This window comes from Equus caballus, chromosome 16 (assembly GCF_041296265.1).
Source record: "Equus caballus isolate H_3958 breed thoroughbred chromosome 16, TB-T2T, whole genome shotgun sequence".
Lineage (NCBI taxonomy): Eukaryota > Metazoa > Chordata > Mammalia > Perissodactyla > Equidae > Equus > Equus caballus.
This window is the reverse complement of record NC_091699.1, coordinates 26245567-26263319: the sequence shown is the minus strand read 5'-3', so window position 1 is coordinate 26263319 and position 17753 is coordinate 26245567. Positions and strand designations below refer to the sequence as shown.

The following is a 17753-nucleotide window of genomic DNA, read 5'->3' as shown; positions in this document are numbered from 1 at the left end:
AAAAACACATGTAATAGTTAAACATTGGTGGTTTATTTTAATCCACGGCAAAAATTATTCTGGTGTGTATTTTGGAACTTACTTAGCTACACTAGGACCATGAGTTCTATAAACTTAAGTTAGAATAAAGCTTCTCTTCTGGGTGGAGGGCCTCCTAGTTAAGTCACCTGTTATCAGTAAGAATTTTCCTATGGTTCTATTAAATGTACTCACCTCTTCTCTCACATCTGTCTTCTCAACTTTATCCCTAAATTGCCAAAACAACTTGGATTTTCTTGAGGTCTCTCAGAGTTTTTCTGTTTCATGATTTATTTCCCACAACTTTTGACTTACAGAAGGCAATAGTTTATTATAATTTCTATTTTAATGAAAAATTAAAAAGTTTGTAGCATGCTTTAGTGTTAAAAATATATCCATTATATACACATTTTTTCTCTATTTATCCCTTCTTTCAATGTGTATTCAAGGCATTAATTCCATTACACAAACAAACCTATGTTATAACAATGTTCTTTCAAATGCAAGGCATTTAAAATAAATGCTTAGCAAAGTAGTCTTTCAGTTGTACCAGGAGGAGTAACTATTTAATTTCTGTCATCACAGACCAATCACAGGTCCTATTCCAACTTCATTTATTAATATTGAGTCATGGATGTGGCTCAGAATCCTTTTTCTGCAGTTTTGTCTCCACAAATTGGTATTTAATTGTCTTAAAGAAAAAAAGGTGGATGTATTTTGTAGCTAAAGGTAAACTCATTGATTCTCATCTCAGAAAACAATTACAGGGATGGTTTATTTTCTTGATAGATTGTTTCTCATATGTATTGTCATCAAGAACAGGAACACAAATGAAAGTGTAATTATGACTACTGCATAATGTAGTGTCTGCTTTTCTTTTTTTCTTTTAATTTTATTAATGTCAAATTAAACATTATGTCAAACTGGGAAAATTTCATTAATGGGGGTAGAGATTAAATTGTCTGTGGAAAAGCAATCATGGCAGTGACTTCTTTCTCAATTCTCTGCATTGATGGGCAGAGTTCATTTCCTCTCTCCTTGAACCTGGGTTGGCCCTGTGATTGTTTAACCAGTATAAGGTAGAAGAAGTGACACTCTGCCTGTTCCAAGAGGATTGATGGCTCCCATTTCCTCTTGCTTGGAATGCTTGCTTTGGGGTGAACCAGCTGCCATCTGAGAAGTGAATACCCTGAAGTCGCCTTGCCATCAGGAAGCCACGTCGCTATATCATTTAACCTCTATATATTTTGAATTGAGCAGGTTCTTCTTTCAGATGCTACCTCAAGAAAAAGGAACAAATGACGTTTATTAATTTCATCCTTTTCATTAATTTTTACGGCAAACATTTATTGAGTGTAGTTAGGGATACAAGATAAAGAGACAGTATTTTTGACTAGAAGGAACTGTTACTATGATTACAATCTAGGAGACAAAGAAGTGAACACACAAAAGTAATAAAATGTTATAGGTAATATGACAGGTAAATGTACAATGCACAAGTTGGGACACTAAATAAAGAATGCTAATTCTATCCAAAGGCATGGTACCTAGCATACTTTTTGTATATTATTATTATTATGCTTTATGTATATTATTATTATACATAAACTCTCCATAGATTGAGCACAAATCAAATGCCAGGCATTATGCAAGTGATGTACCACACTACTTCTACCTGAGAAAGGAACAAGAAATTATGAATAATATATTTCTAAAAATCTCCATCCCAAATTGATGATCTCAAAGTAGTAGGCACTTAGGTAATTCAATTTCTCAAGGAGAAGAAATAACTAGATTATAAAATGAGATACCTCCTCAAAAAGTAAGCTCATCAATGATAGTTCCTTAAAGTGTATATGGGAAGAGAGAAATAAAGTTCATCCCTGACCTCTTGATGCTGACATCAGAAAGCACAAGATGGTCTTCCAACAAAAATTCCTATTACTTTTCCTACTGACGGAAATTCATGCTGAATCAGCTTCTCTCATTAAACCATGTCTCATTTTTATAATAACGTGTCACAACTGCTGACAAATGTCTCTGAGCGGAGTCTTTCTTCCCATCAGCCTTACAGAACGGGATAACTTATAACCTCAATTTAATTGTTTGTGAGAAGATGGGAATACTGGAAACACAACTTTCAAAGCACTTGAAAATAATTTGGACCCTTTAGTTTTTGAAATTTCACTTCAAATTTGCTTTCTTCATTTTCTCATAGGTAATATACACATAAATCTGTTGCCTAGCACTTTTGGAAATCTTTTCAAAATTGGAATTAGCAGTTTGAATTCAATGTGTCTTACGCAAATTGCTTCATCTATATGGTTGAGTTCCAAAACCACCACTTTCTAGCTATGCAATCTCATGCCAATCATTTGTCTACCTCACATATGCCTTGTGAAGATCAAAGAATATAATACATTGCCTGTGATTTTCACAGTCCTTTTGGCTGAGACATCCATTCTTTAAATCAATGTTTATAACCTTAGGGTTACTTGAAGGAGCTCTAATCAGTACAGCTTTATATTTTTAATTTATAAAAAAGAGCTTTGCAACAATATAATAATCATTGCTTTTTGGTAAATACCAAAGAAGAAACTTGGGTTATATTTCTTTCTCATCTCGTCTTCTCACAATACTGGCTAACATCAGTTCCTACATACGGCAGGGGTTTCAAGATTCTCTATTAAATAGACATCTAAAAGTTTTAGAGTTGAAAACTATCCTATAGAGAGGAGAAATCAGTGGAGGAAAGATAGAATGAGTGAATGGAGATGAATCTGTTAGGGAGCACGTTAGTTGTAGATGCTACACAAAGAAAAAGTTTCATTGTCAAACAAGTTTGAGAGACAATCAATGATAAGGAAGTCAAATAAATTTATTTCAGGAATTCTCAGAGCCTTAGATATGTTGATGTACATTATGATTCTCCAGTAAAGAGTAGTATTCTCCAAAGTTAATCAGCAAACAATGAACTCTAAGAAAAATGGAAATGTGCTTTATTCATCATTTTTCTCTCTTTTTTTTTGGTGTGGGGAAGATTGGCCTTGAGCTAACATCTATTGCAAATCTTCTTTTTGCTTGAGGAAGATTGTCACTGAGCTAACATCTGTGCCAATCTTCCTCTATTTTGTATGTGGGATGCCACCACAGCATGGCTTGATGAGTGGTGTAGGTCAGTGCCTGGGATCCAAACCTGTGAACCCTGGGCCGCCAAAGTGGAGCATGCAAACTTAAGTACTATGCCACCAGCTTGGCCCCTGTTTTATTCATCATTTTATCCCTAATGCCTTCCATCATATCTGACACATAATTGGCACTCAGTACATAACAGTTGATTGAATCGAAATAATCCCTGAGTTTCAGTTCCTGTGTCACTACTAAGTAGCTTTTTGACTTGAGGTATATAACCTTTTCTCTCTGGCACTATTTCTGTTATATAAGAGACTCTAGAAAACATAAAAGCAAAGCAAGCACAAAACAAACAGAAGCTCTGGAACTGTAGCCAATGGAAGCTGAAAATTTTCATTTAAATTTTCCTGATATTCTGAGATCTAGAGAAGAGTTTCTTAATTAAATGGGCAAATTGTGTTAAATATAGGAAGACAAATACATTTAACTGTCTCAGTGTTTCACCCCATCTGTTTTATTATATCTTACTGCTCTCTGTGTAAGTTATGCTTAATATATAGTTGTCCAGTTTTAATAGACTTCATTCTAGAATGAGTATTGTCTCAAATTTAGTTTTTAAACTCATTCTAAGTAAATTATAAAATTCTATCTACTATGTTCATTACAACTGAAAACAGATGTAGGAAAATATTCTATTTACCGTTTTTGAGTACTTACGTACCAGGTGCTATTCTAAGTATAGTACATTTTGCATAATATCTAATTTTATTTATTTTTACCAATATTGCATGATATACATGTTACTGTATCTATTTTCTTAATGAGAAAAATTTTAAGGATCAGAAACATTAAGAAATTTGTCCAAAGACTTATAGCTAAAAATTACAGAGTTGAGACATAAACTCAGTTTTATCCTGACTCCAAATTACATACCCTTAAATAATAAATAATAGAAATTTAAATACAAAAATAAAAGTTCCTCTCCCTTCCTGCTTCATCATTTTACTCTGAGACATCAAGAGAAAGAATAAACTGTCTTCTATATTAAAACCTATCACCTCATCATAAATTTGTACACTATTCCGGTTTTATTCCCAAAGTGATGGATGAGTTCAAACAGACAGAAGGTGAGGGATTGGAATATTAATATCTGAGGTGTCAAATGATTTTCTCCCTCCTATGACAGTATTGAATGAGATTAAACTAATGTTAGCATCAAGATCTTCAAAATATCATTCATCGTCGGGAAAAGGGAATCAATACTAACATCAGAAACTTCCCTCTTACTTAAAGCTTTAATTCACTTCTATGTGCAACTTATATAACCCCAAACAGCTAATAAATTTCATTTTATAATTCCTTATGAATTTTACATATTCATCCTTTCTTCTTCCATCAGTCACTGCATTCATGCCTTCGTTAGTTCAACAAATATTTATTGAGGACCTACCATGTGCTGGCACTGTTGTAGGCTCTGGATAGATCAGTGAACAAAAAGGCAAGACTCCATGACCTAATGGAGCTCACATCTTGATGTGAGGGGACAGATCATAAATAAAACAACATGTTAATTTTATAGCATATGAAAATGTTAGAAGTACTACGTGGGAAATAAATCAGATGAGGCAGATAAAGAGTTTGGGGAAGGAGGAGTGAATTTTAAATTGAGTATTCAGATAAGGACTTACTGGAAAGTGACATTTGAGCAAATACGTCAAAGAGGTGAAGAAATGAGCCAGTTGGATATCTGAAGCAAAAGCATTCCAGGAGAAGAGAGTGGCACAGTGGCAAGTATGTTGAAAGTATATCAATGAGGAAAAGAGTACTAGAGAAACGGAACAGCCATCATAGCTGCAGTGCAAAAGTCACCATAAATACAGTGGGAGAGATAGCTTTACTTCTCGTCTTGATTTGGCTGGGCTTCTGACTTCTTTGACCAACAGAACATGTTGGAAACAATGCTCTATGACGTCCGAGGTGAGGTCATAGAAGGCGTGCAACTTCCACCATTCTCTTGGGATCCTCACTCTAAAGAAAGACAACTGCTACATAAGAAATCAAAGCTACATAATGACCCTGAGGTTGCTGTATTGGGGCGACTACACAGAAAGTGAGACAGAGAGGTGCCTGAGGAGCCCCAGCTGTCCAGGCTCCAGAAGACTGTGTCATCCCAGCTAAGGCACCAAACCTATGAGGAAGCCTTCAAGAGTATGTGAGCCCCGGCCTCCATCTGAGAGAAGTTTCCACATGAGAAACTTCAGGCCAAAACAACCCAGCTGAGCCTACTCGGGTCCCAGGACCTTGAAAGGCAATAATACATGATTATTATTTTTTTTAAGTCTCTCTGCTTTGGAATTGTTTGTTACACACAACTGCATAAGTGAAATCAGTAGCCTTTTGAGTATTTTAATCAAATGTATCATATAATATTATTTGTATTTTTACAGGATTTCTTTGGCTTTGTGGTGGAGTGGGGGGCAAGCAAGAATCAAAGAGACTATTTTAACAATCCGGGCAAAAGATGTTAGTGACTTGGACCAGAATGGTAGCAGTTAGAGTACTGCAAAGAAGTGCTTAAGTGTATTTTAAAGGTCCAGTAAGCAGTTTTACCTGATAGATTTGATATGGGATATAAGACAAAGGGTTGAATAAAGATGTCTCCAAGATTTTTGAGCATCTGGCGGAATGTAGCTCTCATTTACCGAGTTGTGGGAAGAATCTGGGAGGAGCTGGTTTGAAGGTGAAAAATCAGGACCTGAGTGTTGGATTTGTTAAGTTTTACATGTCTATTTGACATGCAAGTATAGAAGGCAAGGAAGTAGATATATATATGTATGTGTGTAGCATTCCTAGGAGAGGTCCTCCTTGGAGATATAAATGTAGGAGTTTCCAGCATATAGAAAATATTGAGCCATGAAACTTAATGAAAGCACAAAAGGAGAAAAGAAAGACCAAGAATTCAGAGCACTTCAATTTTAAGAGGGCAGGAGGATGAGGTAGGGCCAGCAGGGTGTTCACGAGAAAAGGGCCAAAGAGTCAGGAGAAAAATTTGGAGAGGGTGGTGTCCGAGGAAGCCAAGTGGAAATCTTGCCAGTACATGAACCAAGACTGGCATTCGTAATGAAACTGAATAGCCAGAAAACAGCGTAGAGATTTAAAATCTATTTTGTCTTCATTCATATAACCGTGACAACCAATACTGGCATCTTGAGTCCATTCTATGTTCAAGTGCTGGTAAAACTTTAGCAAATGTTCTCAATTGGGAGTACAATTTCAGAAATTGGTGGAGGATTGGCAAGAGTTTAGACCATTAGGATGATATCAAATTATAACAAATAAGAGGAAAGGTTGGGATAGGATATTTTGGCTTCTCCTCTGTTTGTTGAGTGTCAGGGGGCACCCACCACCGTAGTATCTCTTCTGCTTTAAGTGGGGACTTCCCTGATACTGAGGCTGTATCAATCTTGACTGTTCATATTGACAGCTTAAATGGTCATTAGTGATACCATATTTGTTTCATATGTTACATGTGGTCACATACTTAAATATATAAATGTAAACATATAAATTTATGTTAAATATATAAATTAGTCCAACCATCCTATAAAGTGGACTTTACTTTTTCAAGAGGCACAATTAAGCTTCACTTTGCTGATTTTTTCTGCTATATTTCCTTATGTGTTTATTTTAATCAAAACACAGATGTCACAGTCCTGTTACCTTACCCCTTAAGAGTGCTTATGTTAAATAAAATGTAAAATCTCAAAAAATAATGCACAATAATACACACGTACAACTAGTTTTGTAAATAAAAGTTTGAAATGAGCTCCCCAAGGATTGTATTTGCTGTTAAATATTCCCTTTTCAAATGAACACATAATTAATATGCCTCATGGTTAGAACGTAAAACCTACTTCATAACACAAAGAACTGGGGAATTAAAACCATTCTTTTCTTTTTCCAATGTATGAAAGATAAATTTAAAATTCTATGTTTTACTCATTATTAGAGATTTATAATACATACGATGCATCGTAAAGCCAATTATCTAAGAGAAGTTTTAGGTTCACAGCAAAATTGAGATGAAGTTATAGACATCTCTCACATACCTGCTGCCCCGACACATGCACAGCCTCCTCCTTATTAAATCCCCTGCCAGATGGGTACGTTTGTTACAATTAATGAACCTACACTGACACGTCATCATCACCTGAAGTCTATAGCTTACCTTAGGGTTCACTCTTGGCATTGTATTTGGTCTTGGACAAGTGCATAATGACATGTATCTATCATTACAGTATCATACAGAGTATTTTCACTCCCTAAAAATCCTCTGTACTCTGCTCGTTCATGTCCTTCAATTTTAAAGGATAATTTCACAAGGTTAAGAATTCTAGTTTGGAGTGTTATTTTTTTTTTCTCAACACTAAATATTCCGCTTCACTCGCTTCTTGCTTGCATAGTTTCTGAGAAGTCAGATGTAATTTTTATCTTTGCTACTGTGTAGGTAAGCTGTTTTTTTCCTCTGGCTTCTTTCAAGAATTTTTCTTTAACTTTGGTTTTCTGTAGCTTGAATATGACGTGCCTAGTGGTAGTTTTTTGGATAGTTATTCTGCTTGGTGTTCTCTGAGCTTCTTGGATCTATGGTTTGGTGTCTGACATTAATTTGGGGAAATTCTTAGTCATTGTTACTGCAAATATTTCTTCTGTTTCTTTCTCTCTTTCTTCTCCTGGTATTCCCATTACAGATAAGTTAAACTTTTTGTAGAGTCCCACAGTTCTTGGATATTCTATATATAGAGATATATTTTTTTCTCTTTGTTTTCCAGCTTTGGAAGTTTCTATTGGGATATCCTTAAGCTCAGGGATTCTTTCCTCAGCCATGTCCAATCTACTAATGAGCCCGTCAAAGGCATTTTCATTCCTGTTATAGTGTTTTTGACCTCTAGCATTTCTTTTTGGTTCTTTACTCGGATTTCCATCTCTTTGCTTATGTTGCCCATCTGTTCTTGCATAATGTCTACTTTATCCTTTAGATTTCTTAGCATATGATTCATAATTGTTTTAAATTCTCAGTCTCATAATTCAACATCCATGATGTATGTGAGTCTGGTTCTGATGCCAGCTCCATCTCTTCAAATTGTCGTTTCTGCCTTTTGGTATGGCTTGTAATTTTTTCTTGGTAGTGGCCATGATGTACCAGGTAAAAGGAACTGCTATAAATAGGCGCTAGTAAGGTGGTGGTGGGTGGGGGGGGGGTGGGCGGGTGAGGGGAAGTGTTCTGTATTTCTATGATTCAGTCTCAGTCTTTTATTGAACCTGTGCCCCTGGACTGTGAACATCATGTGTGCTTCTCAGTTGTTGTCCTCGCCCCATCCTCCACTTGGGACAGGATGGCTAGAGTGACCCAGAGTTGGGTATTTCCTTTCTTCCACATACAAGGCTAGAGCAGGTTGGAGGTGAGTATCTCCTTTCCTCCGTATATGAGCCTACAGTGGCTGAAGTTGGGTATTTTCCTTTCCCCAGATTGGTTAGGCTCTTAAAATCCCCAATAGTTTAGACTCTGGTAAAATAGTTTCTCTTGAGAGCAGACCATGTTAAGAAGAAAAGAATGCTCTGGAGTATTTCAAAATGGTTCCTTTTCCTCTCCCTCTGCCAGAAGCATGAGGGCATTATTTTTCTATTTACTGTGAGTAAATAGAAAATCTAATTGAAGTCCTATAGGAAAAACTCAGACATGTGTGGAGGCCCCTCATTGACTGGGTCCCCTGGAGTTTTTAACTCTGAGAGTCATCCACACCGAGCCTCCAACAATTCATCAATTACGGTTCAGGTTTTCCTATCCTGGCACTGGTTCCTGTGGAGGTTTCTGCTTGTGGGTTTCTTCTGAGGTAAATTGTGATTCTCTGCATTTACTCGGTGTCTCTCCAATTTGGGAGGCAGTAGTTTGCCCCATGGCCTCTCCTCTCTTAGGATCTAAAAAGAGTTGTTGATTTTTCAGTTTGTTCAGCTTTTTACTTCTTGTTAGGATAAAGTGATGACAAGTTCCAAGCTCCTTACATGCCAGACCAGAAAAAAGGAAGTCTTCTAATTATTACTTTACTAAGGATTTGCATTATTACCAGAAAATTCAAACAAATTTTTATGTTTATAGGAAACTTATATATCTTAGATAAAATGCATGTTTATATACTTTGCCCACATTTCTACTATATTTCCTTTTCTTATTGATTTGTAGGAGCTCTTATAGAGAGGATAGTAATCTTTTAGTTTTTACATATGTTGCACGTATTTTCCTTCATATGGCTGTCCTTCAGGTTCAAACATTAGTATGTTTTAACATTAATTATGCTCTCTTTCTGCATGTGGTAAATATAGTAGTATATTACATATGGTAGCATAGAGTTAATGCAGTAGAAAAATATTTCACTTCTTTTCCTTTAGGTTAGAAAATTAGGAAGACGTTCTTCACCCAATTTTACATTTTCTTAAAGTGATCCACACACACAGAGAGATGTGAGTTTGTGTATATATGTATATATGTGTCTTCCATATTCCATATTTGGAACTTATTTGTGTATGAGTAGTAGTATGAGTTGGAGACCCACCCTTTTCTCAGCAATGCTTTGAAAGTCTTGCATTTTATTTATTATTATTATTTTTTTTAAGATTGGCACCTGAGCTAACATCTGTTGCCAATCTTTTTTTTCCTCTTCTTCTTCTTCTCCCCAAAAGCCCCTAGTACATAATTGTATGTTCTAGTTGTGAGCACCTCTGGTTGTGCTTTAGGGGATGCCGCCTCAGCATGGCTTGATGAGTGGTGCCATGTCCACACCCAGGATCTGAACCAGTGAAGCTCTGGGCCGCAGAAGCAGAGCATGTGAACTTAACCACTCGACCACTCAGGGACCAGGCTGAATTGGAGACCCCTTTTGTACTGAGGAGCATAGTGAACTGTTTCAACACTAGTGAACATTTATTGCACAATCTATCTTTTCCCTCACTCATTTGAAATGTCTTCTTTGTCACAAGTACATCCCTCTATTGCGAGCTTCTCAAGCACAAGATGCCTACTCACACTCCTTGCCTTTGTTTCTTCTCTTCCATTCACAACTAATGCCCATCTTTCCTTTTCATACGTTGTGTGGGCTCATACTCATTCCTTAAATCCTCAGTTCAAGAGCCAAGAGTTGTGCTTTCATTCTACTTGTTATGATATCTGATACTGAATAACATTCAATTGTTGTGCTCTTCTATTATGTTCTTTGTTCCTAGATGGCAGAGTCTATGTCTTTCATTCCACACTTACGTGAATATTCCATAAACTCTGCGCACCAAAACTGTCGGTGTCGCAATCCAATGTACACATCAGGATAGATGCGGAGAGGGCTGATGGCCACTCTGAGTTTATTATAACCAGCATTTCAATATATACATAGCTTACATCTGTTAAACATACACAGGTGTTCTGGATGAAGTAATTAGCGAATGCCAAGAATTCTTAGTGATTTCTCAAGGAGCCCTCCCTTGGCCTCTGTTTTGATATTATCATGTTATTGCTATGCTCCTATATTTTTATCTCGGAGCAGGCAAGGTCTCTTAGGCAACGGTCCCCCTTGCTCCCGATATCGATATCATTTCTCCATCTGTGCCCCCGGGCGGCCGCTGCCTGGCTTAGGTTGCCGCCCAGGGAGTCTTACCCGTCATTGGCTAACCGGCCTTCTCACCTCCGGGTCACAGTTTGTTGGCAAGCTTTTTCCAGTGATTATTAACCCTTCCTGTGTCAGGGGCAGCTACAAAAACCAAACCCTATCCTCAAAGAGCTTATAGTCCAGGTTTAGTTTTGTCTGCCTAGATCCCTATGAAGCGCATGACACACAAAATGCACTCAGTGAATGTCTGTTGCCTATTTATTGTTCTGCCACCCTGTGCAAACCAGATGGTGTGTTCAAATGCAGGAATCCCACTTTTATAGATATCTAGAAACACTGACTGACCAGAATCATGAAATTACTAAAAATTATTTTACGTTAAGGGCTGTTGAAAGAAATAGTTATGTTTAGTATGGAAAATAAAAATCTAAGTGGGAGGAGAGCAGAGATGACAATCAATGTGAAATATCTGAAATACTCCTGAAAGTAGATATACATTTTTTTATATGTGGCCCCAGGGGACATGGAAGAAAGATCTAAGGATATAAATTTCAAGTCAGTGTAGTGATGCTTTTTCTAACACCCAAATGGTATTAGAATGGAACAGGCTCTCTTAGGAAGTATTTCACATCTCCTTTTGGAGCCATTTAAGTAGTCTAGTGAGCCACTCAGTGAAGACATTCTTAAACAAATTGAAGCCTTGAATGAGAATATGGTCTCCAGTAGCTGTTCTTCACATTTTTACGTTGAAGAGCAAATTTTCTACTATTAGGATTATTGGCATGGATCGAAGGACTTCAAATTGCACTAACTATATTATTGATAAATAATAGTGGAATCCCCACCAGAGAGTAACACAACATTTGAACAGCATCCACAGTTACCACCATCCTCATTTTTTGACCCGTCATAGTGAGGCTACTGTTTAAGTCGAGCTATTTATTTCCTTGTCTGCACTCTCTTAATTATTCACAGTTTGGAGAAATGAAACATTTTCAGAACCACCTTGAAATTTACTATACTTATTACTTACAACAAGAGTTGGGCCAATATCTATTTGACAATGTTCTCAATGTACTGTGTAACAGGCCTTGCTGGTAACAATATATCTTGTTTGGGGCAAAAAATGCAATATCACATTAGTGAAAATTTGGAACTTCAGGTGCATTATTACTCAGGTGGTAATATCACTTTGGTTGTAACATCTGACCTTTGACCTCAACATGTTTTGAATTGTAGAACTAATTAACTAATTAACATATAGTAAAGGAGATATACCTTCAAATGGCAGCTTTGTATTTTATATTTAAACTCTAATAAAGTTTTAATTTATTGATGGAAAATTGAAACATCCCTAATAGTTCTTAAGTAGGATGATGTTAGACATATTTAGAACTATTTTGTGTTAATATTTAGAACTAGATTAGCTAAGCATAATACCATCTGTGTTAGTAGGATGTCTGATATGCTTCTGGGTAAACTTGATCCATATAGTCCAGAAAATTCACATAAGCTCTTTGTATGAACTAAATATATGCTGCTTTTTTCTGAAAGAATGAAAATGAAGATAAGGAACAGATGCATGTTTTGCTCAAAATGCATAAAAAATTATAGTGATCATTTTTACGTCTCATTACATCATTAACATATTGAGATTTCCCCTTTACTACAAATAATCTATTTCAATATGTAATTGTTTTTTGAAATATGAATTTTAAACACGTATACATAACTTAAATATTTATAAGTTCTAGTAGATAGTGTTATAACTCTCAAGAAAATTGGGGTTGCCCTGGAGTATGGCAAAATCAGAGTTAGCAATTATTTTAAAGTTTCTGTATTTCGGTTATATAGTCTGTCAGATTGTGGGAATACTGTTGCTCTATGGGAAATGGAAAAGCATTCATGACGTTGGCTTAGGCAAGTCTTCCAGCTTGCAAGGGCAGCATAAATCTGAGCCGCTAATTTTGCCAGTCTTTGTCTTCTTTATAGAGAAAATCAAAGGGATATCACTTAACGCCAGCGCAAATCACAGAAATGTTGTGGTTGGTCCCTTTGAAAGTCTTATGTTAATTTAATACTTCATTACCTGGAAATTCTTTCCTTTGGTTCCAGTTACCACCTTCCCAGTTTAAATCCAGAAAACATCAGCATCTTTGCCAGCTATTTCGCTTTTGGAGAACGAACACTGTATCTCAGCTTGGGGGAAGGTGACAACACTGGCACTGATTCATCTTCTGAGCCTTTTGCTGAGGGTAGTGACTAGTAATTGGACTACTTCTAAGTGAAAAATCAGTGGGTGAACATCCCTCTCTGATGGAAGAAACCTGGAGTTTGCTGGCTAGCTAGCAAATGCAAAATTAGGCAATTTTGCTAGGAGCTAAATATATATGGTTAAGTGTGTGTGACTATTGTGCAGCTACAGAAAGATCCACATGCCAGCTTATTTGTTTATCGTGTTTTGGAAAATGGAATCGTTTAGAGAGAGAGAAAGAAAAGCACAGACTTTCAACTCCATTGATTTTAATTAAGCTAACCCTAGACAGGCAAACACTGCAAAATTCATGAACCTGATGAGACAAAAGAGATTACACAACAGGTACAGGGACCAACGGCTAGTCCTTAATTATCTGATACTGACAAGACAATGACCTGTCAAGTTAATGGAAATTATTTTCCATAAAGTCTGGATGGTATGGCAGAGCAATATTAAGCTTTAGATGAAAAAGAAACCTGGACTGAAAAGAAGGTCCTTGTCGTTAAGAATGAGTACATATGAAAAGATAGAGGCATGAGAAATGCTGATGATATATTAAATGAAAAAAAAAAGACAGAAAATAGTATAGTCAACGTGCTTCCATCTTGTGAAATTTAAATCCACCTAACCATTTTCACCTGTTCCACTAATGCAAAATATATATATAGTCACCTATGTTTTATTTTAATTTTTTCAATTAATTATTAGAATACCCCATGTGCCCTGCTAGAAAAGAATCTAGTAGTGCCTCTCTGTTCTTTGGCCAAATGCAGAGATACCTTGAGTGTGAACAGTGCACCACTGCTATTGCTCTTTAATGCCACACAGTGTTACTGTCAAAGGCTGATCATGAAAAAGTCACTCTTGTCTACTGCTACTGGGATACACTTGCTAGTTGAAGCCCAGCCAAAGTGATGCCCAAGAGGCATCAGGGATAAAGTCCATTTTAGATCAGGCTCCCATGTTGTATCCTTATTCCACAACACACAATGATGGAGCTAGTAAGACTGGGTTTGGAGGAGTTTGCACAAGACAGCCCTACTAGCCCAGCCACCACCAATTCCTGTTCCTCTGAGCTGAGCCCAAGTCAGTGGGCTAAATCATTCTGGATTATATTAATATGTGTCCCAAATTTCACATTCAGGGAGTAGTGATTGGTGTTTTATTCCATTTTCTCTTCTGTCTCCAATAGCCTAGGTTTCTCCGTATATTGACCACTTTTTCTTTCCAATCAGTTATGTCTAATTTCAGTGTAATGAATCACGGGCAGTCTTAAATTCACATATCAAAGAGGGCACAATTTAGCATTCAAATTTAAATTATAAGAAGACTTCCAATTTTTATGTTACATCTCATATATGTCAAATGTTTTCATTGCTCGGCTTTGAAAATAAAGCTCTAACTCTAATATGGGAGCCTTGAAAACATACAAAGCAGACAATTAGTAATGAGAAAAATTGTCAGTGTGGGAGTCACATGGATTCATAAATGAAAGTCCCCATTTACTAAATTTCCCTGCTTGTCCCTCTATTTCTTCAGCTCCACGAAAGTCAGTGGTGAACTACCTCTTCACGGACTCCCAGACAGGTTTCCCTTAAGATGTCTGGTGTGTCTGATTGTGCCAAATTATCATCTGTCTACAATAACGATACATGCCCTTCAGGGAGGCAAGAATTGAGATAACTGGATAATACTCTGCTAAATACTTTTCTCTGAAATGTATTTATGACATAGTATGTCATCTAAAGACCAAAAATGTTTTTGGCTTCAATTATCCAGAAAATTGCCTTCTTTATGTGCTCAAATTTTGGTTGTTTGGCTCATCACAGAATTCCCTCCCAAACTGAATGTTTTAAAAGCAAACAGAGTGTCATTTGAATAAACTTTCAATTTGATTTCAGTACCTGAGTCTCCAGGACAATGATCCTGAGAGTTTTGGTGCCTTTGTGCTTCTATTCTTTTTCTGTCTTTAACACTGAACATTCTAGACATTCAGTAGCAGAGGTACGCGGGAGATAAAGAAGAGGTAACTGATAAAATGAATTATAATGTTAATCCCACATGAAATTTCTTACTAAAACATGTGTAGTCACACCTACTTACATAAAGCAGTTTATTATTTGTCTCTTCGCTCCACAGACCAAATAATGCACACAGGAAACTAAAGCACATTTTCTTAAATAGATCATGGAGGTTCATCTTAATTTTAGACTCATCCTAGCTGACGAGGTAAAATTTGACTTTCCAGTAAATAAATAAATAAATTTTTAAAAGCTGTCTGTACCATCTTGGCAGTAAACATGCTGAAGTCTACCTTTCCATTTTTAAAAAGTCACCTAACTTATGTTTGATAAATGTAAACAAGCTTCTTTTTTGCTGAGATTTGAAATGCTTTGGGAGATGCTTTTATTTCATTTCATTTTGTCTGATGTTGTTCATATCTTTCATGTTTTGCTTATCTTTTGGAAGTGTCTGTCCAACTAGAGCTCTGCCAAGAAGAAATTTTGCAAGGACATCGCCTGCTCCCAGGTATAAGAGTGAGTCAAAACACCACTATTATTTTTACCCTTCAGGAAAAACCTTCTGTGAAAATCCTGATTGCATTTCCTTTTATGAGACTCCCTCTCATATTTATTAACTGAAAAGTTTGGGTCAAATCAGCTACATGCACTCTCTGTAGTTGATCAACAGAAGGATTCTTTGAAAGATTAAATTGCACAGGGCTGACTTCTCAAGTGCAATGGAAGCAAAAAAAAACACATAGTAAAATTGCTAAAGCTGTTATTTTCTTAGGAAATGTAAAATTTTAGCAAATTAAATATATTGCATTTAAGCTCATTTGTACTTGAGGCTGGATTGTTTATAGATGCTTGAAAGAACCATCATTTGTGTGTAGAGATAAGCAAATGGAAGAATCATAATTACCCATAACTGTGTTTCGTGTTTCTTGGAATTTTTAAGTAGTCAAAAAATATCAGTGAAATCAAGCATGGACAAAATATTGCATTATTAATAGTATATTTAAAAGTAAATAGGATCTTGAATGTCTTTATAAATCACTTTTAGTCAACATAATCCTTCAAGCATCAATTCACTGTATTTTAATATGCACATTCATTATCTCTGTATGTGATTTTCCATATCGCTCATTTTTATTCTTTACATTTCTGTTTCGGGGAGAATGTGGAATGTAGAAGGGAGCTCTCAGAAATACATGTCTCCTTTTCCTTAGACAGAGTCACATTTTATGGGTAGATAATGATTTGCAAATTCTAATTTCTCTCCCATTAGCCTTTCTGACTTCAATTGCTTCAAATCTCAACGGTTAAGAGATCCATACACCATCTTTCTCCATCTCCCAACACCGACGCCAAAAAATCTCAGTTTCGTTTTCTAGTCCTCCCTTTTACACCTCATATTACTGAGAAAGTCCTTGATTCTGTTGAAGGTTTTCTGAATAGGGCCACAGCCTCTCAGTCCCCAGTGCCATCTCCTTACTTTAGGTTCTTTCCACCAACGACACCCTGCTCCCTTAGGTTATTTCGGTAGCCTCCTAACTTTTCTCTATGCTCTCGTTTCATCTCTCTCCTGACCATAATAACAACAGCTGCCTTTAATTTACATATACTATGTGCCAGGCCCTGTGCTGAGACTTTTTACACTATTGCATTTAAACCTTACAGCAAGCAACCGTGGGCATAGATGTTATCATCCCGCTTTTCACATGATCAGACTGAAGATTGCTTAGGGTTTACAGTTTTAAATGGAGGCTGTGGTTTGTATCCAGTTATGTCTGTCTCTAAAGCATGAGCTCTGACATTCCTATTTGCTCCCTCCCTCTGCACTGTTGCCACAGTAGCCTTCTTTTAAAAAAATTTATTGGGGTCATAATAGTTTATAACATTGTGACATTTCAGTTGTACGTTATTATTTGTCAGTCACCAAGTATATATACGCCCCTTTATCCCTTATCACAGTAACAATTTTTTAAACCACAATGCTGAATATATTCCATTATTCTGAGCAAAACTCTTCAGTGGATCCCAACACCTGTAGGTTTAAGTACAAATATCTTATCATGACATCAAAGTCCTTAATTATCTGATTCTGTCCTGAGTTTCTAGCCTATTCTATTTTCAACCACTTTCCTGGGTGCTCCTTATATTTCAGGTTAATCAGGAATACGTAGTCTGCTCATAGTTCCCACCTAGAACATGACTCTGTGTCTTTGCCTGCACTAGTCTCTCTGCCTGGAAACCACTTAACTTCACACTTATCCTACACCCTCAGCGCTAAAGACTCTCCTGCTTCCAGGGAGAGTTGCCCCCTTCCTTCTCCGGACCCCTTCACCCTTGTACTAGGCCGTGAAGTCCTCAAGGGAAGAATCCATGTGTTTTCTATTTTTGTATTCTCTGGGCTCTAGCATTGTGCCTTGCTCATACAGGGATTAAAATACGTTTTTAAAAAATGAATGTAAGCACACATTTTCTACAAGAATTTTTGAGCCATCAGTTCTTTAAATAGCCGTACTCTCTTTTTCCATTTTGGAATGGTAGGTACAGTTTTCCAAAATGATCCTATTTGACCAACATGACCAGTTCAGTTAGTCAAAGCCTGTGGACTGGCTTACGACATATTCTTTTGCCCATGAAGAAAGCTTGGTGCGCATCTTTCTTTATGGAACTATGCCAGGA

General features: G+C 36.6%; 1 long non-coding RNA gene across 1 annotated transcript; it reads right to left on the bottom strand.

Annotated features, from left to right (window-relative positions):
* Positions 1-879: 879 nt before the first annotated feature.
* Positions 880-5110, bottom strand: LOC102148055 (uncharacterized). The gene is made up of 3 exons (XR_288524.4): positions 4839-5110; positions 4601-4679; positions 880-1294 (listed from the first exon to the last, which is right to left on the bottom strand). It is a non-coding gene; the product is annotated as an uncharacterized lncRNA (long non-coding RNA).
* Positions 5111-17753: the final 12643 nt, after the last annotated feature.